Genomic DNA, 24,480 nt, shown 5'->3' on the forward strand with positions numbered 1-24,480 from the left:
TTCCTGTATTGTCTGTATAGAGGAGGCCATATTGGAGCACACACTTCTCTCCTGTATTGTCTGTATAGAGGTGGCCATATTGGAGCACACACTTCTCTCCTGTATTGTCTGTATAGAGGAGGCCATATTGGAGCACACACTTCCATCCTGTATTCTCTGTATAGAGGAGGCCATATTGGAGCACACACTTCCCTCCTGTATTCTCTGTATAGAGGAGGCCATATTGGAGCACACACTTCCCTCCTGTATTGTCTGTATAGAGGAGGCCATATTGGAGCACACACTTCCTTCCTGTATTGTCTGTATAGAGGCCATATTGGAGCACACACTTCCCTCCTGTATTGTCTGTATAGAGGCCATATTGGAGCACACACTTCCCTCCTGTATTGTCTGTATAGAGGAGGCCATATTGGAGCACACACTTCCCTCCTGTATTGTCTGTATAGAGGAGGCCATATTGGAGCACACACTTCCCTCCTGTATTGTCTGTATAGAGGAGGCCATATTGGAGCACACACTTCCTTCCTGTATTGTCTGTATAGAGGAGGCCATATTGGAGCACACACTTCCCTCCTGTATTGTCTGTATAGAGGAGGACATATTGGAGCACACACTTCCTTCCTGTATTGTCTGTATAGAGGAGGCCATATTGGAGCACACACTTCCCTCCTGTATTGTCTGTATAGAGGAGGCCATATTGGAGCACACACTTCCATCCTGTATTCTCTGTATAGAGGAGGCCATATTAGAGCACACACTTCCCTCCTGTATTGTCTGTATAGAGGAGGCCATATTGGAGCACACACTTCCCTCCTGTATTGTCTGTATAGAGGAGGCCATATTGGAGCACACACTTTCCTCCTGTATTGTCTGTATAGAGGAGGCCATATTGGAGCACACACTTCCCTCCTGTATTGTCTGTATAGAGGAGGCCATATTGGAGCACACACTTCCCTCCTGTATTGTCTGTATAGAGGGGGCCATATTGGAGCACACACTTCCTGTATTGTCTGTATAGAGGAGGCCATATTGGAGCACACACTTCCCTCCAGTATTGTCTGTATAGAGGGGGCCATATTGGAGCACACACTTCCTGTATTGTCTGTATAGAGGAGGCCATATTGGAGCACACACTTCTCTCCTGTATTGTCTGTATAGAGGTGGCCATATTGGAGCACACACTTCTCTCCTGTATTGTCTGTATAGAGGAGGCCATATTGGAGCACACACTTCCATCCTGTATTCTCTGTATAGAGGAGGCCATATTGGAGCACACACTTCCCTCCTGTATTCTCTGTATAGAGGAGGCCATATTGGAGCACACACTTCCCTCCTGTATTGTCTGTATAGAGGAGGCCATATTGGAGCACACACTTCCCTCCTGTATTGTCTGTATAGAGGAGGCCATATTGGAGCACACACTTCCTTCCTGTATTGTCTGTATAGAGGAGGCCATATTGGAGCACACACTTCCCTCCTGTATTGTCTGTATAGAGGAGGCCATATTGGAGCACACACTTCCATCCTGTATTCTCTGTATAGAGGAGGCCATATTGGAGCACACACTTCCCTCCTATATTGTCTGTATAGCGGAGGCCATATTGGAGCACACACTTCCATCCTGTATTCTCTGTATAGAGGAGGCCATATTGGAGCACACACTTCCCTCCTGTATTGTCTGTATAGAGGAGGCCATATTGGAGCACACACTTTCCTCCTGTACTGTCTGTATAGAGGAGGCCATATTGGAGCACACACTTCCCTCCTGTATTGTCTGTATAGAGGCCATATTGGAGCACACACTTCCCTCCTGTATAGAGGCGGCCATATTGGAGCACACACTTCCCTCCTGTATTGTCTGTATACAGGAGGTCATATTGGAGCACACACTTTCCTCCTATATTGTCTGTATACAGGAGGCCATATTGGAGCACACACTTCCCTCCTGTATTGTCTGTGTAGAGGCCATATAGGAGCACACACTTCCCTCCTGTATTGTCTGTATAGAGGAGGCCATATTGGAGCGCACACTTCCCTCCTGTATTCTCTGTATAGAGGAGGCCATATTGGAGCACACACTTCCTGTATTGTCTGTATAGAGGCGGCCATATTGGAGCATACACTTCCCTCCTGTATTGTCTGTATAGAGGAGGCCATATTGGAGCACACACTTCCCTCCTGTATTGTCTGTATAGAGGAGGCCATATTGGAGCACACACTTCCTTCCTGTATTGTCTGTATAGAGGAGGCCATATTGGAGCATACACTTCCCTCCTGTATTGTCTGTATAGAGGAGGCCATATTGGAGCACACACTTCCCTCCTGTATTGTCTGTATAGAGGCAGCCATATTGGAGCACACACTTCTCTCCTGTATTGTCTGTATAGAGGAGGCCATATTGGAGCACACACTTCCCTCCTGTATTGTCTGTATAGAGGAGGCCATATTGGAGCACACACTTCCTTCCTGTATTGTCTGTATAGAGGAGGCCATATTGGAGCATACACTTCCCTCCTGTATTGTCTGTATAGAGGAGGCCATATTGGAGCACACACTTCCCTCCTGTATTGTCTGTATAGAGGAGGCCATATTGGAGCACACACTTCCCTCCTGTATTGTCTATATAGAGGAGGCCATATTGGAGCATACACTTCCCTCCTGTATTCTCTGTATAGAGGAGGCCATATTGGAGCACACACTTCCCTCCTGTATTGTCTGTATAGAGGAGGCCATATTGGAGCACACACTTCCCTCCTGTATTGTCTGTATAGAGGAGGCCATATTGGAGCACACACTTCCCTCCTGTATTGTCTGTATAGAGGAGGCCATATTGGAGCGCACACTTCCCTCCTGTATTGTGTGTATAGAGGAGGCCATATTGGAGCGCACACTTCCCTCCTGTATTGTCTGTATAGAGGAGGCCATATTGGAGCACACACTTCCCTCCTGTATTGTCTGTATAGAGGAGGCCATATTGGAGCACACACTTCCTGTATTGTCTGTATAGAGGAGGCCATATTGGAGCACACACTTCCCTCCTGTATTGTCTGTATAGAGGAGGCCATATTGGAGCACACACTTCCTGTATTGTCTGTATACAGGAGGCCATATTGGAGCGCACACTTCCCTCCTGTATTGTCTGTATAGAGGAGGCCATATTGGAGCACACACTTCCCTCCTGTATTGTCTGTATAGAGGAGGCCATATTAGAGCACACACTTCCCTCCTGTATAGTCTGTATAGAGGAGGCCATATTGGAGCACACACTTCCCTCCTGTATTGTCTGTATAGAGGAGGCCATATTGGAGCACACACTTCCTTCCTGTATTGTCTGTATAGAGGAGGCCATATTGGAGCATACACTTCCCTCCTGTATTGTCTGTATAGAGGCAGCCATATTGGAGCACACACTTCTCTCCTGTATTGTCTGTATAGAGGAGGCCATATTGGAGCACACACTTCCCTCCTGTATTGTCTGTATAGAGGAGGTCATATTGGAGCACACACTTCCCTCCTGTATTGTCTATATAGAGGAGGCCATATTGGAGCACACACTTCCTTCCTGTATTGTCTGTATAGAGGAGGCCATATTGGAGCATACACTTCCCTCCTGTATTGTCTGTATAGAGGAGGCCATATTGGAGCACACACTTCCCTCCTGTATTGTCTATATAGAGGAGGCCATATTGGAGCATACACTTCCCTCCTGTATTGTCTGTATAGAGGAGGCCATATTGGAGCACACACTTCCCTCCTGTATTGTCTGTATAGAGGAGGCCATATTGGAGCACACACTTCCCTCCTGTATTGTCTGTATAGAGGAGGTCATATTGGAGCGCACACTTCCCCCCTGTATTGTCTGTATAGAGGAGGCCATATTGGAGCACACACTTCCCTCCTGTATTGTCTGTATAGAGGAGGCCATATTGGAGCACACACTTCCTTCCTGTATTGTCTGTATAGAGGAGGCCATATTGGAGCATACACTTCCCTCCTGTATTGTCTGTATAGAGGAGGCCATATTGGAGCACACACTTCCCTCCTGTATTGTCTGTATAGAGGAGGCCATATTGGAGCACACACTTCCCATCTGTATTGTCTGTATAGAGGCGGCCATATTGGAGCACACACTTCCCTCCTGTATTGTCTGTATAGAGGAGGCCATATTGGAGCACACACTTCCCTCCTGTATTGTCTGTACAGAGGCGGCCATATTAGAGCACACACTTCCTTCTTGTCTGTATAGAGGAGGCCATATTAGAGCACACACTTCCCTCCTGTATTGTCTGTATAGAGGAGGCCATATTGGAGCACACACTTCCCTCCTGTATTGTCTGTATAGAGGAGGCCATATTGGAGCACACACTTCCCTCCTGTATTGTCTGTATAGAGGAGGCCATATTGGAGCACACACTTCCCTCCTGTATTGTCTGTACAGAGGCGGCCATATTAGAGCACACACTTCCTTCTTGTCTGTATAGAGGAGGCCATATTAGAGCACACACTTCCCTCCTGTATTGTCTGTATAGAGGAGGCCATATTGGAGCACACACTTCTCTCCTGTATTGTCTGTATAGAGGAGGCCATATTGGAGCACACACTTCCCTCCTGTATTGTCTGTATAGAGGAGGCCATATTGGAGCATACACTTCCCTCCTGTATTGTCTGTATAGAGGAGGCCATATTGGAGCACACACTTCCCTCCTGTATTGTCTGTATAGAGGAGGCCATAATGGAGCACACACTTCCCTCCTGTATAGTCTGTATAGAGGAGGCCATATTGGAGCACACACTTCCCTCCTGTATTGTCTGTATAGAGGAGGCCATATTGGAGCACACACTTCCCTCCTGTATAGTCTGTATAGAGGAGGCCATATTGGAGCACACACTTCCCTCCTGTATTGTCTGTATAGAGGAGGCCATATTGGAGCACACACTTCTCTCCTGTATTGTCTGTATAGAGGAGGCCATATTGGAGCACACACTTCTCTCCTGTATTGTCTGTATAGAGGAGGCCATATTGGAGCACACACTTCCCTCCTGTATTGTCTGTATAGAGGAGGCCATATTGGAGCACACACTTCCTTCCTGTATTGTCTGTATAGAGGAGGCCATATTGCAGCACACACTTCCCTCCTCTATTGTCTGTATAGAGGAGGCCATATTGGAGCACACACTTCCCTCCTGTATAGTCTGTATAGAGGAGGCCATATTGGAGCACACACTTCCTGTATTGTCTGTATAGAGGAGGCCATATTGGAGCACACACTTCCCTCCTGTATTGTCTGTATAGAGGAGGCCATATTGGAGCACACACTTCCTTCCTGTATTGTCTGTATAGAGGAGGCCATATTGTAGCACACACTTCCTGTATTGTCTGTATAGAGGAGGCCATATTGGAGCACACACTTTCCTCCTGTATTGTCTGTATAGAGGCCATATTGGAGCACACACTTCCCTCCTGTATTGTCTGTATAGAGGGGGCCATATTGGAGCACACACTTCTCTCCTGTATTGTCTGTATAGAGGAGGCCATATTGGAGCACACACTTCCCTCCTGTATTGTCTGTATAGAGGAGGCCATATTGGAGCACACACTTCCCTCCTGTATTGTCTGTATAGAGGAGGCCATATTGGAGCACACACTTCCCATCTGTATTGTCTGTATAGAGGCGGCCATATTGGAGCACACACTTCCCTCCTGTATTGTCTGTATAGAGGAGGCCATATTGGAGCACACACTTCCTTCTTGTCTGTATAGAGGAGGCCATATTAGAGCACACACTTCCTTCTTGTCTGTATAGAGGAGGCCATATTAGAGCATACACTTCCCTCCTGTATTGTCTGTATAGAGGAGGCCATATTGGAGCACACACTTCCCTCCTGTATTCTCTGTATAGAGGAGGCCATATTGGAGCACACACTTCCCTCCTGTACTGTCTGTATAGAGGAGGCCATATTGGAGCACACACTTCCCTCCTGTATTGTCTGTATAGAGGAGGCCATATTGGAGCACACACTTCCCTCCTGTATTGTCTGTATAGAGGAAGCCATATTGGAGCACACACTTCCCTCCTGTATTGTCTGTATAGAGGAGGCCATATTGGAGCACACACTTCCCTCCTGTATTGTCTGTATAGAGGAGGCCATATTGGAGCACACACTTCCTTCCTGCATTGTATGTATAGAGGAGGCCATATTGGAGCACACACTTCCTGTATTGTCTGTATAGAGGTGGCCATATTGGAGCACACACTTCTCTCCTGTATTGTCTGTATAGAGGAGGCCATATTGGAGCACACACTTCCTTCCTGTATTGTCTGTATAGAGGAGGCCATATTGTAGCACACACTTCCTGTATTGTCTGTATAGAGGTGGCCATATTGGAGCACACACTTCTCTCCTGTATTGTCTGTATAGAGGGGGCCACATTGGAGCACACACTTTCCTCCTGTATTGTCTGTATAGAGGCCATATTGGAGCACACACTTCCCTCCTGTATTGTCTGTATAGAGGAGGCCATATTGGAGCACACACTTCCCTCCTGTATTGTCTGTACAGAGGCGGCCATATTAGAGCACACACTTCCTTCTTGTCTGTATAGAGGAGGCCATATTAGAGCACACACTTCCCTCCTGTATTGTCTGTATAGAGGAGGCCATATTGGAGCACACACTTCTCTCCTGTATTGTCTGTATAGAGGAGGCCATATTGGAGCACACACTTCCCTCCTGTATTGTCTGTATAGAGGAGGCCATATTGGAGCATACACTTCCCTCCTGTATTGTCTGTATAGAGGAGGCCATATTGGAGCACACACTTCCCTCCTGTATTGTCTGTATAGAGGAGGCCATATTGGAGCACACACTTCCCTCCTGTATAGTCTGTATAGAGGAGGCCATATTGGAGCACACACTTCCCTCCTGTATTGTCTGTATAGAGGAGGCCATATTGGAGCACACACTTCTCTCCTGTATTGTCTGTATAGAGGAGGCCATATTGGAGCACACACTTCTCTCCTGTATTGTCTGTATAGAGGAGGCCATATTGGAGCACACACTTCCCTGTATTGTCTGTATAGAGGAGGCCATATTGGAGCACACACTTCCTTCCTGTATTGTCTGTATAGAGGAGGCCATATTGCAGCACACACTTCCCTCCTCTATTGTCTGTATAGAGGAGGCCATATTGGAGCACACACTTCCCTCCTGTATAGTCTGTATAGAGGAGGCCATATTGGAGCACACACTTCCTGTATTGTCTGTATAGAGGAGGCCATATTGGAGCACACACTTCCCTCCTGTATTGTCTGTATAGAGGAGGCCATATTGGAGCACACACTTCCTTCCTGTATTGTCTGTATAGAGGAGGCCATATTGTAGCACACACTTCCTGTATTGTCTGTATAGAGGAGGCCATATTGGAGCACACACTTTCCTCCTGTATTGTCTGTATAGAGGCCATATTGGAGCACACACTTCCCTCCTGTATTGTCTGTATAGAGGGGGCCATATTGGAGCACACACTTCTCTCCTGTATTGTCTGTATAGAGGAGGCCATATTGGAGCACACACTTCCCTCCTGTATTGTCTGTATAGAGGAGGCCATATTGGAGCACACACTTCCCTCCTGTATTGTCTGTATAGAGGAGGCCATATTGGAGCACACACTTCCCATCTGTATTGTCTGTATAGAGGCGGCCATATTGGAGCACACACTTCCCTCCTGTATTGTCTGTATAGAGGAGGCCATATTGGAGCACACACTTCCTTCTTGTCTGTATAGAGGAGGCCATATTAGAGCACACACTTCCTTCTTGTCTGTATAGAGGAGGCCATATTAGAGCATACACTTCCCTCCTGTATTGTCTGTATAGAGGAGGCCATATTGGAGCACACACTTCCCTCCTGTATTCTCTGTATAGAGGAGGCCATATTGGAGCACACACTTCCCTCCTGTACTGTCTGTATAGAGGAGGCCATATTGGAGCACACACTTCCCTCCTGTATTGTCTGTATAGAGGAGGCCATATTGGAGCACACACTTCCCTCCTGTATTGTCTGTATAGAGGAAGCCATATTGGAGCACACACTTCCCTCCTGTATTGTCTGTATAGAGGAGGCCATATTGGAGCACACACTTCCCTCCTGTATTGTCTGTATAGAGGAGGCCATATTGGAGCACACACTTCCTTCCTGCATTGTATGTATAGAGGAGGCCATATTGGAGCACACACTTCCTGTATTGTCTGTATAGAGGTGGCCATATTGGAGCACACACTTCTCTCCTGTATTGTCTGTATAGAGGAGGCCATATTGGAGCACACACTTCCTTCCTGTATTGTCTGTATAGAGGAGGCCATATTGTAGCACACACTTCCTGTATTGTCTGTATAGAGGAGGCCATATTGGAGCACACACTTCTCTCCTGTATTGTCTGTATAGAGGGGGCCACATTGGAGCACACACTTTCCTCCTGTATTGTCTGTATAGAGGCCATATTGGAGCACACACTTCCCTCCTGTATTGTCTGTATAGAGGAGGCCATATTGGAGCACACACTTTCCTCCTGTATTGTCTGTATAGAGGCCATATTGGAGCACACACTTCCCTCCTGTATTATCTGTGTAGAGGAGGCCATATTGGAGCACACACTTCCCTCCTGTATTGTCTGTATAGAGGAGGCCATATTGGAGCACACACTTCCCTCCTGTATTGTCTGTATAGAGGAGGCCATATTGGAGCACACACTTCCCTCCTGTATTGTCTGTATAGAGGAGGCCATATTGGAGCACACACTTCCCCCCTGTATTGTCTGTATAGAGGCGGCCATATTGGAGACCCCATAAGACCCCAATGATATGCCTAGCCCATCTCCACTGGGGTCTTGGAGCTTCTCCTCATTCCTCTGCCCTTGTAGATGTATGGATTCCCCCTTCAGCTCCCTGCAGGTGCTGTTTATGGCCGCCTGTATGTGTTGCGCTTGTGTTGGCCGCCATGTGCGGCCCTCGTTTTGCAGGATCTGTAAAGCAGAGGGTCCCGGACAGACGCATCTGTTCTTCGCTCCCGGCCGTCCTGCATTTGGGGGGGATTAGTTTACGGAAGCCAGTAATTTCTGTACAATAGACTCGTAAACAGCCGTCCATTAGAAGACTCCTCAGACGGATATTTGTGTTGGGTTTTCGTTGTTTTTTTCCGTGACCAAGTAAATCCCTTCTATAAATTTGGAGCGGTGGTAATGTATCCTGAGCAGAATTGTGGCTTCTGCTCCATGAAATCTAAACACTTTCCTCATTCACAAGTTTCATGATGAGATTAAAGATTAATGATAAAAAAAATGGGTTTTCTGGCACTTTAATACTATCTGGTAATTGGGGGTCTGACTCTCTGTAGAGCCGCACCCCCGTATTGTTTACCAGGGGAACTCCTCATAGTGGCTGTGTCTGGTACTGCAGCTTGGTCCCATTAACTTAAAGGGGTAGTGTAGGTCATCAGTGCTACATTGGTGGTGGTCCAACACCCGATACCAGTGGTTGCTGGATGTACCCTGTTCACTAGCTCCGTACATTGATTAATGGCCGGTCTCGGTACTGCAGCTCAGCTGCTATTGACAAGAATGTGATTGGAGCTGCAGCGCTGAGAGCGGCCACTAGGGAGAGTATGGAGCTCCTTGCACCGCCGTCGCCTTGAACCTTCCAGTTTTTCCTCCCGGTCCCCAATGCATCCTCTGTACCCGGTCCCGATCTCAGTTCACCCCTAGTCACGGGCTCCGATCCTGATGCTGAAATATCCGTCTCCATCCTCTGAATTAAAGTCCCATCGTCTTTGCCCGAGATTACACACAAATGTGTTTAGTGCTAAATATTTAATATTGTGGCTGTAACATCAGCAGGCGGTAATGTAGAAGTAACCGCATTACCCGGTTACTGGAAGGCGCCGTCTACGCGCCTGTTATAGGGAGGTGAATCCGGGATCGGCCGGGCTCTAGTGCATTATCGTAGAGATGCGAGGATCATCCCAGCCCAGTGCACGGTGGCTGCACAGCGATACTACAGGGAAGGAAGAAGAAAAGAATTCTCTCCCATTATCACCATTTATGAGTACCTTTAATCCCCTTTTATATGGTTTCCATACATGCGCTGGTTCCTGGGCAGCAGCAAAATAGGGGGGCTGTATCTCGGGAGTAATTGACGAAACTACTCCTGTAGTGGGACCCCTGTACTACTGCAAGAGCTCTGGCGGACCCCACATGCATTTCTCTGGGAACGTGGCCGCCGCTCCGCATCTCTGGACTGTGACTTTTATAGTTTTAGAATTTGCAATTGGGGACTGTCAACTGATTAATGGGAAATTTATGAAAATGAGTATATATATATATATATATATTTTAATTTCTTTCCTCGTACCAAGTTTTCAGTAAGTTCTTTTTAGAGATGATGAAGAAGTGAATAGTAGCTGTTTTCAGTAACACCCAGCTTTCCAAGAACTATAAATAGTGAAAAAACAAGTCTGCAGTGAAGTTAAGGGGATGCTCCAAAAGTGCGCCTGTCATCAGATTTCACAAAGTGAGCTGCAGGCGTTGTTACATAGATCTTTTAGACCAGTTGAGGACAGAGTGCTCTCAAAACTTAAACACAATCTCCATTCTTCTAATCTGATCACAACTCCTCAGTGTCCCTCCCTGCTGCTGAGCCTTCTCCCACCTAGTCTGATTCACAGCTCCTCAGTGTCTCTCCTCCCTGCTGCTGAGCCTTCCCCCACCTAGTCTGATTCACAGCTCCTCAGTGTCCCTCCTCCCTGCTGCTGAGTATACACACACCTATTCTCATTCACAGCTCCTCAGTGTCCCTCCTCCCTGCTGCTGAGTATCCACCCACCTATTCTCATTCACAGCTCCTCAGTGTCCCTGCTGCTGAGTATCCACCCACCTAGTCTGATTCACAGCTGCTCAGTGTCCCTCCTCCCTGCTGCTGACTCTCCACCCACCTATTCTCATTCACAGCTCCTCAGTGTCCCTGCTGCTGAGTATCCACCCACCTAGTCTGATTCACAGCTCCTCAGTGTCCCTCCTCTCTGCTGCTGAGTATCCACCCACCTAGTCTGATTCACAGCTCCTCAGTGTCCCTCCTCTCTGCTGCTGAGTATCCACCCACCTAGTCTGATTCACAGCTCCTCAGTGTCCCTCCTCCCTGCTGCTGACTCTCCACCCACCTATTCTCATTCACAGCTCCTCAGTGTCCCTGCTGCTGAGTATCCACCCACCTAGTCTGATTCACAGCTCCTCAGTGTCCCTCCTCTCTGCTGCTGAGTATCCACCCACCTATACTGATTCACAGCTCCTCAGTGTCCCTCCTCTCTGCTGCTGAGTATCCACCCACCTAGTCTGATTCACAGCTCCTCAGTGTCCCTGCTGCTGAGTATCCACCCACCTAGTCTGATTCACAGCTCCTCAGTGTCCCTCCTCCCTGCTGCTGAGTATACACACACCTATTCTCATTCACAGCTCCTCAGTGTCCCTCCTCCCTGCTGCTGAGTCTCCACCCACCTATTCTCATTCACAGCTCCTCAGTGTCCCTCCTCCCTGCTGCTTAGTCTCCACCCACCTATTCTCATTCACAGCTCCTCAGTGTCCCTCCTCCCTGCTGCTGAGTCTCCACCCACCTATTCTCATTCACAGCTCCTCAGTGTCTCTGCTGCTGAGTATCCACCCACCTAGTCTGATTCACAGCTCCTCAGTGTCCCTCCTCTCTGCTGCTGAGTATCCACCCACCTAGTCTGATTCACAGCTCCTCAGTGTCCCTCCTCCCTGCTGCTGAGTCTCCACCCACCTATTCTCATTCACAGCTCCTCAGTGTCCCTCCTCCCTGCTGCTTAGTCTCCACCCACCTATTCTCATTCACAGCTCCTCAGTGTCCCTCCTCCCTGCTGCTGAGTCTCCACCCACCTATTCTCATTCACAGCTCCTCAGTGTCCTTCCTCCCTGCTGCTGAGTATCCACCCACCTAGTCTGATTCACAGCTCCTCAGTGTCCCTCCTCTCTGCTGCTGAGTATCCACCCACCTAGTCTGATTCATAGCTCCTCAGTGTCCCTCCTCCCTGCTGCTGAGTATCCACCCACCTAGTCTGATTCACAGCTCCTCAGTGTCCCTCCTCTCTGCTGCTGAGTATCCACCCACCTAGTCTGATTCACAGCTCCTCAGTGTCCCTCCTCCCTGCTGCTGAGTATCCACCCACCTTGTCTGATTCACAGCTCCTCAGTGTCTCTCCTCTCTGCTGCTGAGTATCCACCCACCTAGTCTGATTCACAGCTCCTCAGTGTCCCTCCTCCCTGCTGCTGAGTATCCACCCACCTAGTCTGATTCACAGCTCCTCAGTGTCCCTCCTTCCTGTTGCTGAGCCTTCTCCCACCTAGTCTGATTCACAGCTCCTCAGTGTCCCTCCTCCCTGCTGCTGAGTCTCCACCCACCTAATCCGATTGGCAGCTCTGTGTCCCTCCTCCATGGTGTTGAGTTGCCACCCACCTAGTTTGATTGACAACTTCTCAGTGTCCTCCTCTTTTTCAGTGAGCTTCCACACACCTAGCAGCAGGATGAGGGACATTGAGAGCTTCTAAATCATGATATTTGGTGTGTGGAGACTCAGCAGAGAAGAGGAGGGACACAGAGATGCTGTCATTCAGGTGAATGGAGGAGGGATGCCAAGGAGATATGAATCAGACTAGTTGGGTGACAACTCGGCAGGAAGGGGGGATATTGTAAAGCTGACAGTTAGACTGGGCGGGTGGCGACTCAACAGCAGAGAGGAGGGGCACTGAGGAGCTGTTAATCAGACTAGGTGTATGGAGCCTCATAGGAAAAGAGTAGCGACATTGAGGAACTGTCAATTATACAAGATGGGTGGCGACTCTGCAGCAGGAAAAGGACACTGAGAAGCTGTTAATCATGCTCCTCAATGTCCCTCTTCCCTGCGCCTGATTGACAGCTTTTCAGTGTCCTTCCTCCTTGCTGCTGAGCCGCCACGTACCTAGACTGATTGGCAGTTGCTCACTATCCCTCTTCTCTGCTGCTGCGTCTCCGCAGTTGTCTGCTCCTCAGTGTTTCTCCTCCCTGCCGCTGAGTCTCAATATACTTAGCCTGTTCCTGAGTGACAGCCCTGTGTTCTTCCTTTTTTCTGTTGACTTGCCACTCACCTAGCATGATTGGCAGCTCCTCGGGATCCCTGCTTTCTGCTGCCGAGTCTCCACCCACCTAGTCTGATTGACATCTCCTCAGCGTTCATCCTCCCTGCTGCTGGGATCTCACACTGCTAAGTTCAAGCTGCAGCTGTCAGGGTGAGTGAGCGGAGACAGAATAGCTGTCAGTCATCCTGAATGGGCGGAGACTGAATACACATAATGCTCACTCATCACAACCATAGAGCCGTTATGAATTGGACTTTCACTGTAAGTACACCAGTCTCATCAGGTCTGAGAGATCTATTTAATAATGCATGTAGATTATATTATGAAATCTGACAACAATCTGCATGGCCGACACCTATTTATTGCGTTTGGGGGGCTTAGGGTCAGTAGTGAGCAGTAAACCCTCTTTATAGTTTCTGAAGGAAGCAGAGGGTGAGTATAGGCTCATAATCAGGTAATGGGTGTGGGATCGGGGGTCCGTACATCACAGACTTATGATGCCCCCGCATGTACTGACCAAGGAAAACTGACGCTTTCTCAAGATGAAGGTGAATTTTCCTTCCTGCGTTTTTCTCCTTTTGATATTTTCTCATCTAGAACAGCATCTGACGGCGAGGTTATGCTGCTCCGGGGACGCGCTGTGATCGGCCGCTCTTAGATATTGTAGCGTCATTATCCATAATGTCATGTTCCTGCCGTATCGCCCTGGTCCGGCCCCTCGTGTCAGACGCCTTCTTATTCATCAGTCTGGACACTTAATGCTGCTTACACTGATTTGCAGGATTGATTCGTCTTATTTACCGGAGTAGATGTTTATATAGTGAAGCCCCAGCTTCGTACACGTTTTCCGCAGCGGGAAGCCTATGGATGACGCAGGAAGCATGGCTGAAGGAATTAGCAGAGGATTCGGGTCGCCTTCTTAGATGACTCTTCACCTCTGCCGTAAATAACTAGTGGAGGCACAGAGACTGGATTAATGGCAGTTTTATATTGTGTGGGGGCAGATTTCCAGGAGCCTGAACTCTAAAAAAAAAAAAAAAAAAAAAAAGTCCGTTTACCACAGGGCATGGACCTGCCGAGAAGTCCTGCCTTCCTGTAAAGAGTTCCTAGACCTTGATCATTATTGGATATAGCGTGGGTATGTTTTTGCCACCCTGATGAGTAAATCTCACTAGTCTATACTAACAGAACTCTCAGTATATCAAGTAAATCAGACGTACAGTCATGTGTAGTCATTGACCATGTGAAATTCCTAGATTACCTCCTCTGCAACATCCCACTTGTTCCTCCTGAGTGTCCTCCTCTGCCATCTGGCCTTTGTCCCTCTTGGCTGTCCTCACTTGCAGCATTATCCTTGTTCCTCCTATGTGTCCTTCTATTTTGCATCCTCCCCCTTGTCCCTCCTGTGTGTCCTCCTCTGCCATCGGGCCTTTGTCCCTCTTGGCTGTCCTCACTTGCAGCATTACCCTTGTCCCTCCTGTGTGTCCTTCTATTTTGCATCCTTCCCCTTGTCCCTCCTGTGTGTCCTCCTCTGCCATCGGGCCTTTGTCCCTCTTTGCTGTCCTCACTTGCAGCATTACCCTTGTCCCTCCTGTGTGTCCTTCTATTTTGCATCCTCCCCCTTGTCCCTCTTGGATGTCCTCCTCTGCCATCGGGCCTTTGTCCCTCTTGGCTGTCCTCAATTGCAGCATTATCCTTGTCCCTCCTGTGTGCCCTTCTATTTTGCATCCTCCCCCTTGTCCCTCCTGTGTGTCCTCCCCTGCCATCTGGCCTTTGTCCCTCTTGGCTGTCCTCACTTGCAGCATTACCCTTGTCCCTCCTGTGTGTCCTCTGCCATCTGGCCTTTGTCCCTCTTGCCTGTCCTCACTTGCAGCATTATCCTTGTTCCTCCTATGTGTCCTTCTATTTTGCATCCTCTCCCTTGTCCCTCCTGTGTGTCCTCCTCTGCCATCTGGCCTTTGTCCATCTTGGCTGTCCTCACTTGCAGCATTATCCTTGTTCCTCCTATTTGTCCTATTTTGCATCCTCCCCCTTGTCCCTCCTGGGTGTCCTCCTCTGCCATCTGGCCTTTGTCCCTCTTGGCTGTCCTCACTTGCAGCATTATCATTGTTCCTCCTATGTGTCCTTCTATTTTGCATCCTCTCCCTTGTCCCTCCTGGGTGTCCTCCTCTGCCATCTGGCCTTTGTCCCTCTTGGCTGTCCTCACTTGCAGCATTATCCTTGTCCCTCCTGTGTGCCCTTCTATTTTGCAGCCTTCCCCTTGTCAATCTTGTGTGCCCTCCACTTCTCCAGCCGTCTCCTTGTTCCTCCTATTTGCCTTCCATTTCTTCTGTCTTCCCCTTGTCTCTTCTGTGTGTCCTCCTACTCTGCTGTATTCCCCATGCTTATACTGGGTTTCATCCCCTTCTGATGCTTTCCCTTATCCCTCCATGGAAGTCCTCCTTCTCTGCATCCACAACCATTTTCCTTCCTACATGTTCAAGCCCTCCTCTTCTGCAGCCTTTCCCTTGTTTCTTTTGGGTATCTTCCTCCTGTGCAGCCTTCCCTTTGTTTATCATGGGTTTCATCCCCTTCTGCTGCCTTCCATTGTCCCTCCTGGGTGTCCATTTCCTCCTCTTCTAACTTCTCCTTGTTCCTCTCTGATTGTGCTCCTCTTCCTCCTAAGTCATCTTCCTCTTGTCCCTTCTTGCTGTCCTCCTATACTGTCTAATCCTTCTCCCTCCTGGTTGCCCTCCTCCTCTGCAGCTTTCCCTTTTTGACCCTTCATTGGTGTCTTCCCCTTCTTCTGCATGTCTTTTGTTTCTCTTGGTTGTCCTCCTGTACCGCAGAATCATTGTCCCTCCTGGGTGTCATCCTCTTTTTGTCCCTCCTGGGTGTTCTTCTCTGCTGCTTAATCTTTTTCCCTCTTCGATGTCCTCCTCCTCTGTCATCCTCCTTTTGTCCCTCCTAAATGTCCTCCTCGTTTGTCCCTTTTGGCTGTCTTCCCACTCCTCTGTCATCCTCCTTTTATCCTTCCTGGGTGTCCTCATCCTTCTCTGTCATCCTTCTTTTGTTTCTTCTGGATGTCCTCGTCTTCCTCTGTCATGCTCATTTTGTCCCTCCTGGGTGTTCTCTTTGTCCTCTTTTTATCCCTCCTGGGTGTTGTCATCTTCTTTTTGTCCCTCCTGGATGTCCTCCTCTGCTTTTTGTCCCTCCTGGATGTCCTCCTCTGCTGTCTAATCTTTGTCCGTCTTGGGTGTCCTCCTCCTCTGTCATCCTCCTTTTGTTCCTCCTGAGTTTCCTCCTCTTCCTCTGTCATCCTCCTTTTGTCCTGCATGGATGTCCTTCGCTGTCATCCTCTTTTGGACCTTCCTGGGTGTCCTCCTCCTTCTCTTTCATCGTCCTATTGTCCCTCCTGGATATCCCCTCCTCCTCTGTCATCTTACTTTTGTCCCTTCTGGGTGTCCTCCTCTTTCTCTGTCATCTTACTTTTGTCCCTCCTGGGTGTCCCCCTCCTCCTCTGTCATCTTACTTTTGTCCCTCCTGGGTGTCCCCCTCCTCCTCTGTCATCTTACTTTTGTCCTTCCTGGGTGTCCCCCTCCTCCTCTGTCATCTTACTTTTGTCCCTCCTGGGTGTCCCCCTCCTCCTCTGTCATCTTACTTTTGTCCCTCCTAGGTGTCCTCCTCTTTCATCCTCCCTTTGTCCCTCCTGGGTGTCCTCCTCCTCTTTCATCCCCCTTTCATCCCTCCTGGGTGTCCTCCTCCTTTGTTATCCTCTTTTTGTCCCTCCTGGGTGTCCTCCTCCTCTTTTCATCCTCCCTTTGTCCCTCCTGGGTGTCCTCCTCCTCCTAGGTGTCCTCCTCCTCTTTTCATCCTCCCTTTGTCCTTCCTAGGTGTCCTCCTCCTCCTAGGTGTCCTCCTTCTCTTTTCATCCTCCCGTTGTCCCTCCTGGGTGTCCTCCTCCTCTTTCATCCTCCCTTTGTCCTTCCTAGGTGTCCTCCTCCTCCTAGGTGTCCTCCTCCTCTTTTCATCCTCCCTTTGTCCCTCCTGGGTGTCCTCCTCCTCTTTCATCCTCCCTTTGTCCTTCCTGGGTGTCCTCCTCCTAGGTGTCCTCCTCCTCTTTCATCCTCCCTTTGTCCTTCCTGGGTGTCCTCCTTCTCCTAGGTGTCATCCTCCTCTTTCATCCTCCCTTTGTCCCTCCTAGGTGTCCTCCTCCTAGGTGTCCTCCTCCTCTTTTCATCCTCCCTTTGTCCTTCCTGGGTGTCCTCCTCCTCCTAGGTGTCCTCCTCCTCCTGTGTCCCATATTTCCCCTGGTTTACGGCCATTGTGTATTTGCATCTTCTGTGTGTACTGAGTAGTAATGTCACACACGGCCTGGGGAGAGGAGTGGCGCTAATCCTGGAATAATGCAGCCATGATTTCATATTCTACAATCCTTTCGTCCCCTTGTTCTTGGTCTTGGGACGTCTTCCTGCCATCTCATGTCCTTCTTCCACTTACAGTGTACAGTATATTTCCTACATCGTCTTCTCTCAGGTCATACGTTGTAGTCATGTATTTGTGATGCTCCGAGAGTCGCAGTTGTTCCCGGGACATTACACCAAAGTCTTGATGACAACCCCCAGTAAAGCTCCTGCAGACACTAATGTTCCTTGCCCTGTTTCTCCTCATGTTCCGGACCCCTGACCCCGTCGGGCACCCTCGCTTCTTTCTCAGGAGTAATGTTTTCATCTTGCTCTGTTTTTAGTCCCCATGTGCAGGACGCCTTCTTCTTCTTCAGTCTCTACCCTCCGGGGATAGAAATGGATTTTACTCTTTCCTAGATGGAGGCTTCTGTTCTACACTTCCCACAATGTGATTAACCTCTGATTTATCACATTTTCTATAATGAATGCAAATTTCTAACTTCATTTTTTCCTAATTAATTCCTCTTAAGCGACGTATGATTCCGCTGCTTCGGACGGCTAATAAATTAGATTTATTCCTCTGTATATTAAGTCCTTCCATCTCTAATCGATCATCTCTTTTTATTCTATGAAGCTTCTCAAGCTAATATTAAGACCCTTCGCTCTTATGCAGAACTATCGCCCCTATGCAGGCCCGTTGCAGGTCTGCGGTAGGAGTAACAGTTCTGCATTAGGGCCCATAGATCTGCAGAGGGGCGACGGGTCTGTCTTGGGGGCGACAGGTCTGCATTGGGGCGACAGGTCTGCATTGGGGCGACTGGTCTGCATTAGGGCCAACAGGTCTGTGGAGGGTTGATGGGTCTGTCTTGGGTGCAATAGTTCTATCTTGGGGGTGACAAGTCTGCATTGTGGCCGCCAGGTCTGTATTGGAGAGTCAGGTCTACATTGGGGGCTACAGGCCTGTGGAGGGTTGATGCGTCTGTCTTGGGTGCAATAGGTCTATCTTGGGGGTGACAAGTCTGCATTGGGCCGACAGGTCTGTATTGGGGGTGACAAGTCTGCATTGGGCCGACAGGTCTGTATTGGGGTGACAAGTCTGCATTGGGGTGACAGGTCTGTATTGGAGAGTCAGGTCTGCATTGGGGGCTACAGGTCTGTATTGGATTGTCATGTCTACATTGGGGGCTACAGGTCTGCATTTGGGGGACAGGCCTCTATTGAGTGCGACAGGTCTGCAATAGTGGCGACAGGTCTGTATTGGAGAGTCAGGTCTGCATTGGGGCCGACAGGTCTGTATTGGATTGTCATGTCGACATTGGGGGGTACAGGTCTGCATTTGGGGGACAGGCCTGTATTGAGTGCGACAGGTCTGCAATAGTGGCGACAGGTCTGCATTGGGGCAACATGTCTGCATTGGGGGGGTGATGGATCTGTGTTAGGGATGACAAGTTGAGATGAGAAAGAAAGGTCTGGGTTAAGGAACGTTCCCACGTTCCGTGATTCAGGCTGTCACTTAGCTGAATTTCCGAATGAATCCCGCACCTTAGCTGACTTGCATTTTTCCATGCGTTTTTGCCGCATGAGTTTCTGATGCTTTTTTTTTCTCTTTGGTATGTTAGATTAGATGTGCAAAGATACAAAAAGATATGAGATAGATATTTGTGAGATATATACCGTAATTAGTGTAGTTTACTATACATGGATTAACCTAATAAACAAGTAAATGAAGAAAACGATCTTGAGTCCTCCCCATTTCTGTTAACCAGCCAAGGTAAAGCAGACAGCTTTAAAGCAGCCAAGGTAAAGCAGACACCATTTTTTTTAACTATTGCAAGTCTATGGGATAATTAAGCACAGAAGAGTGAGCGTCCCCGCAAGAGTAATTGACATTCTGCCGCTCGTAACCTTGTGGCGCGGGTGAGTTTATGCAGCGTTAAATAGAAGCAGAGTGGGCCTATGATTTCTGTCAATCCCATCCACTGTGCTGGTACTGTGCAATGCAGCATTATGGATGCAGGGAAAATACGCTGCGTGCAGACCACTAGTATTACTGATCGTGGGCAGCAGCTTCAGCGGTGACAGGTCCACAATTGCTGAGCGAGTGACGGCCTGGACTCCTGCGTGACTTGTGGGACAATCGGAGACAGACAAATTTGCTTTTCTTTACTGATGGGGAATGTTTTCTCTGGCGCTGGTGATCTTGTATCTCTCCATGTTTTCTTTGGACTCAGATCATGAGTTAATAGTCTGATGGTAGTGGCCCAGAAGACCAGACGTAATAGGTCACTAGCGAGTCACATGAATGCGGGGATCTCTGCTCCTCCGCTGCTCTGTTACAATTGCAGTAACAGTTAGACACAACTGTGGGAATGTTTGGGGCCCAGCATGTGTATATGGACCCCAAAATATACCCCCATGACGTAACATAGCTACAAGTCTTGTTTTTCTAAAGCTGCAGGCATCGTACCAATTTGCATTCAAAGGAAATCGTTTTTGGGCAGTCTGTGGATATCCCATGTTTGCAACACAAGTTCTGGAACGTACAGTGTAGAATATACTAGTGTCACGACTCTGTTGTCAGGTGTCCTGGGACCATGGGTCCCTTCCCTGTCCCTAACGCTAGGGGCGCCCTAGCTCGCCCTGTTCCCTGGATTGCTTATGGTGAAGGTGCCGGGGCCACGTACTTTGCCTTAGCTCCTGAATCTGCCCTCAGTCTGTACCCTTCCCCCACCCAGGGAAGATGGGAGTAGTAGTGTCCCATAATACACCAACCAGACTAACAAGGTAATACAAACTGAGATAAACTCTTCTGTTCCACTCTGTACACTCCAGACTCCTCAATCTTTCTAGAACTCTAGTTTTCTCCAGATTCTCATCTCCTTCCAGACAACTGCCTTCCTCTAGATCTGTCTGCCACATCCCTACTCTATCCTCCAGACTCTTCCATCATCCTCTAGATCCTTGTCACTCTTCCAGATCCCTCTGTGCTCTGTCTAGATCCCTTTGTTCCTCCTCCAAACCTTTCTGTCCCTCCTCCAGACCCCTTTGCACCGCCTTCACATCCTTGTTACCCCCTCTAGACACCTGTCACTTCGCCAAACCCCTGTCACGACTCTGTTGTCGGGTGTCCTGGGAACAGGGTCTCCTTCCCTGTCCCTAACGCTATTGGTGCCCTAGTTTGTCCTGTTCCCTGGATAACTTCTCATGGTGAAGATGCCAGGGCCAAGTACCTTGCCTTAGCTTCTGAATCCACCCTCACTCTGTACCATTCTCTCACCCAGAGAAGAGGGGAGTTGTTGTGCATGTAACGAAAAATACCAATCGTACAAATGTACTGACACAAACAACAGAGGTATACACCTGGGAGTGGAGGATGGGGTAAAAACAAAGTAGGAGAAGAAAGGGGATTAGCACACAACCAAAACTTAGCAACAATCTCTGATAAATCCACCGAATACCTTCTCAAACAACAACAGCAAACCACCATCTCCTAACTATGCGGCATGAAGCTTTCTCTGGCAATGAGTGCTAGCCAGGGCCCAGATCATATGGGAGAGGGGCGTGGCCAAAAGTGAACAGCTGAGAGCCTTAATGCAGGACAGCTTCCAAGAGCTCTCAACAGAGCAGATTAACCCCTGCGCTGTTAATAGAATCCTGCACTGTTTAATATGAAGTGCTTCTAAACAGTGCAAGAGTAAGAGAAATCAGACACTTCGGTCTGACAGCTATATCCCAGACCACCATACTATTTCATCTGGATGCCCATAGTCATGTGATGACTAAGCTCCTCCCAGGAAAGGAAAGATGCGTGATTTGGAAATGATGCATCATGGGAGGAAATGTAACCAAAAATATGAACAGATCGATACATTTCTATTGTATCTTCGTCATCGGGGTCCGATGTAATAAAAGCGGCTGGAGAGTTTCCCAGTACTCCCAGTATGTCATCTCGATATTTCATGCTGGTGGAGTAACCTTTCTGAACCTTTATAATACGGTTAATGGGGTCAGTTTATAGTAATAATAAGATTTAGGGACGATCAATACATTGTACGTCCGCCATTACCTTAGCGTCGGACCTTGGCTACGGAATATATCATAATGAGACCCCGCCGCTCTCTTCTAGCGCATTCATCACGTCTACTTTATATAGGAAGGCAATTATATCTATAAGGGATCATCACGAGGTCCCACAATAAACCCCAGTCCAGAATGGTGATTCAATTCTACTCCTAACTTAAGCAGCCCCTGACGAATCGCATTCAGACCAGCTGTCACTTTTCACCTTTTCACATTATCTCCACCTAGCAATTGTGCACACCAGGGTGTTCAATAGTCGCTGTCCTTTGCATAAATCAACTGTACAAACACATATAAGAACCTTTTGTAATATTTTAGAAGAAGGATATGCTTCTTAATCCACTTATGAGACACTTTTTTTCCCCTCCTACCTCCTTGACTCATCTGTTACTCTGACAAACTGATGATAGTAAGAGAGGGTGCTTGTTTTAAGTCGATGGAAAGGAGGAGACTAAAAGAGAAAAGCAGACATTAAGTGTTTTGTCTTACTGGAGCTGGATTCACAGCTACACTACTCAGTACTGCTGTTTAAATTTCTTTCCTGCTGCTTTCTAATAAGTGATTTATTTAACCCCAGCACTATATTCACATCTACACTGCTCAGTAATGTTATATAATTCTTCATTTTGCTGCTTTTTAGTACGTGTATATCTCCTCACAGAAATTAATTCACAACTACACTTCTCAGTGTGTAGTGTTTTGTCATACGCCAGTGCTGAATTCACAGCTATTCAGCTCTGTATTGCTGTACAATGTCCTTCATGTGGCTTCTTTCTACTGATTGTTTTACCTCACCGCAGTGCTGGAATCATAGCTACACTGCTCAGTACTGTTGTATAATATCCTTCATATGGCTGCTTTGTAGTAATTGTTTTGTCTCATCCCATTGCTGGATTTAGAGCTACAGAGCTCAATACTGCTGTATTATTATCTTCATATGGCTGCTTTCGGCTGATTGTTTTAGCTCACCCAGTGCTGGATTCACCGCTACACTGCTTAGCACTGCTTTATAATGGATTTCATGTGGCTGCTTTCTGCTGATTGTTTTAACTCACCTCGGTGCTGGATTTACAGCAACTCGGCTCAGTATTGCTGTATAATGTCCTTCACGTGGCTGCTTTCTACTGAATGTTTTAGCTCAGCCCCAATGCGGGATTCACAGCTACACTGCTAAGTACTGCTGTATAATGTTCTTCATGCTTCTGCTGCTTTTAAACATGTTCTGCAAAGAGACAGGAATCCCTCATGTCTATGGGACACAACGTATCAGCTAGTCGTCTTCCACTAGTGCACAGACAACTGTAAATTTGAGAGAGTGCCTACAAAGCTGGTGAAAAATGCAAAACACAAGTCATATAATGGCCAGAAACCATATTACAGTTTCCTATTAACAGTCACCAGAAATGACCGTTATACACATCAGACCGCTCTTCTCCCGTGATGCACATGAGGACCCGTCGTGTTCATGTATTGCATGGGCCGCCCCATTGATTGCAGTAAGCACTATGTAATGCTTCTTTTGGCCTGTGGTGGCGCTGCTCGGTGACTGACCGCCATTAGAGCTTCGGTGTGGATTCGGTCTGAGTGAGTGGAAAATCTACATTATTGTATGGATGCCACCTGGCCTTTCCGAAAAGGACATGGAAGATGGGAGAGGACAAAGAAGTCTAATACCGTCCATCATCTTCTCATTGGTAATGTACAGCGATGATGGCCGGTTAGTCACCCCTCGGCGTGGAAGGAACACGGGGCCGGTAATGGGAGACTAATCGTATTCTTGTGGCAAAGTAGTGATTCAGCGCAGCGCCGGGGGACGACTCCAGATACAGTGCCGGGTCTGCGTCTGCAGATATCTCTGCCATTGATGTCATCCTGCTTCCCCAGACGCCACTTCTCGCTTATTAGGAAGGACCTGAAGTTACAGTGACGTCGCCATGTCTCATACTTGCTCCCCCATTGGAAAGCAGCACGTCGGATATTCTGCTCTCAGCCCCTCGGAGAAAGAGTCTGGATGTCGCCCATCTACGCAGATGTGTCCTCCGCAGAGACACCTCGAGAAACAAAGAGTAATCCAAGAATAGAATCCACCAGGAACGAGAGGTCCGGGTGTCTCCGGAGACGAGGAGACACCCATGGTGGCCAAAACCGCAGCTGTGTCCTCCACAGAGACACCTTGAGAAAGGAAGAGTAATCCAAGAAGAGAATTCACCAGGAATGAGAGATTCGGAAGCTAGGAGACCCCCATGGTGGCCAAAACCGCAGCTGTGTCCTCCGCAGAGACACCTCGAGAAAGGAAGAGTAATCCCAGGAGAGAATTCACCAGGAACAAGAGATTCGGAAGCGAGGAGACCCCCATGGTGGCCAAAACCGCAGCTGTGTCCTCCGCAGAGACACCTCGAGAAAGGAAGAGTAATCCCAGGAGAGAATTCACCAGGAACGAGAGATTCGGAGGCGAGGAGACCCCCATCATGGGCAAAACCGCAGCTGTGTCCTCCGCAGAGACACCTCTAGAAATGAAGAGTAATCCAAGAAGAGAATTCACCAGGAACGAGAGATTCGGAGGCGAGGAGACCCCCACGGTGGCCAAAACCGCAGCTGTTTCCTCCACAGAGACACCTTGAGAAAGGAAGAGCAATCCAATAAGAGAATCCACCGGGAACGAGAGATTCGAAGGCGAGGAGACCCCCATGGTGGGCAAAACCTCAGCTGTGTCCTCCACAGAGACACCTCGAGAAAGGAAGAGTAATCCAAGAAGAGAATTCACCAGGAACGAGAGATTCGAAGGCGAGGAGACCCCCATGGTGGGCAAAACCTCAGCTGTGTCCTCCGCAGAGAC

At 48.4% G+C, this 24,480-nt stretch overlaps 1 protein-coding gene across 2 annotated transcripts in view; it reads left to right on the forward strand.

The window, feature by feature from the left end:
- Positions 1–24,480, forward strand: part of TTC33 (tetratricopeptide repeat domain 33) — a 216,379-nt gene that overhangs the window by 87,070 nt on the left and 104,829 nt on the right. The window lies entirely within an intron of this gene.

Source organism: Ranitomeya imitator, chromosome 1 (assembly GCF_032444005.1).
Source record: "Ranitomeya imitator isolate aRanImi1 chromosome 1, aRanImi1.pri, whole genome shotgun sequence".
NCBI lineage: Eukaryota > Metazoa > Chordata > Amphibia > Anura > Dendrobatidae > Ranitomeya > Ranitomeya imitator.